Genomic DNA, 1,173 nt, shown 5'->3' on the forward strand with positions numbered 1-1,173 from the left:
AGTTTAATTGGCCAACCTAAAAAGGAATCAGTTATAATTGCAGTCTACTAATTTGTATTCGTGAACAGAGTTCAAACTCAAAGATTAAACTCACAGCTTCAGATTGTAGCTGTGGTCACAAAGGAATCTACCTATGAATATTGTTCTTTGAACTTTTACAAAGTAAACTGGCCAGTTCCTTAAAATCTTACATTTAAATGTTAANAAATAAATAAAAAAATAAAAAAAATTGACCAAAAGGGCACTTGGGGGCAAGGAGCAAAAGGGGCAGGTGCTCAAGTACCCCCAGGCCCCACTCTGCACGTGCCTGTATGTGGTCCCGGTTGACCGGAACGTTAGTGGTTAATGAACCAACGCTAACCTAATCATGCAGATTCAGCCCGGTGAGGAGCTTTCACACTGTTCTCGTCACGTTTCACGCTGGTTTTTATATTATTTTATTATTATTATTATTATTATTATTATTATTATTATTATTATTATTATTATTATTATAGTAGTAGTAGTAGTATTTTTCCGGTTACACGATGCATCAAACCATATCAGATGCTTTGTCCACTTAGTCAAACAGAGTTAATGTGCGCAGCTGATCGGAGATCTGAATATCTGGAAGTTTCATTTTTATAAATCCGTCATAACTGTAGAAGTTTCATTTTGTGTGTTTTATTTCTCAGAAGTTTACCGTAAATAAAAAAATAAATAAAATAAGAAAAATCTAGTTATTTCCACGCACTGTCCAGAAAGAGGTGTTGTTCTGCTTGTTACCTAACGCAGCTTCGGTCAGCATCCAGCGTTGCGTTATTCATGTGCTTTTTTTTAAGGACATATTCCGTGCCGTTTGGACAAGATATCCCGACCAAATTTGTAGTCAAACAGTATTTGTAGTAATAGTGACGCTAAACAGGACTAATGTCTTGTTTATAGTATGATAACGATATTGGAAACAGCAAAAGTCATTTATGTTAATATGTTTGATTAACATAGCAGCTTAATTAAATAAAATTGACCGTAAACTTCTGAGAAATAAAACACACAAAATGAAACCGGTATGATGGATAAGCGGTATGTGACGTAATATCACTGTGCGCATGCACATTACCATAAAGCAGAGGTTCCCAAACTGTGGGGCGCGCCCCATAGGGGGGGCGCCGTGTCATTGCAGGGGGCGCGCGG

This window comes from Poecilia latipinna, unplaced genomic scaffold (genome assembly GCF_001443285.1).
Source record: "Poecilia latipinna isolate Pla-1442-1.1 unplaced genomic scaffold, P_latipinna-1.0 Scaffold1306, whole genome shotgun sequence".
Taxonomy (NCBI): Eukaryota; Metazoa; Chordata; class Actinopteri; order Cyprinodontiformes; family Poeciliidae; genus Poecilia; species Poecilia latipinna.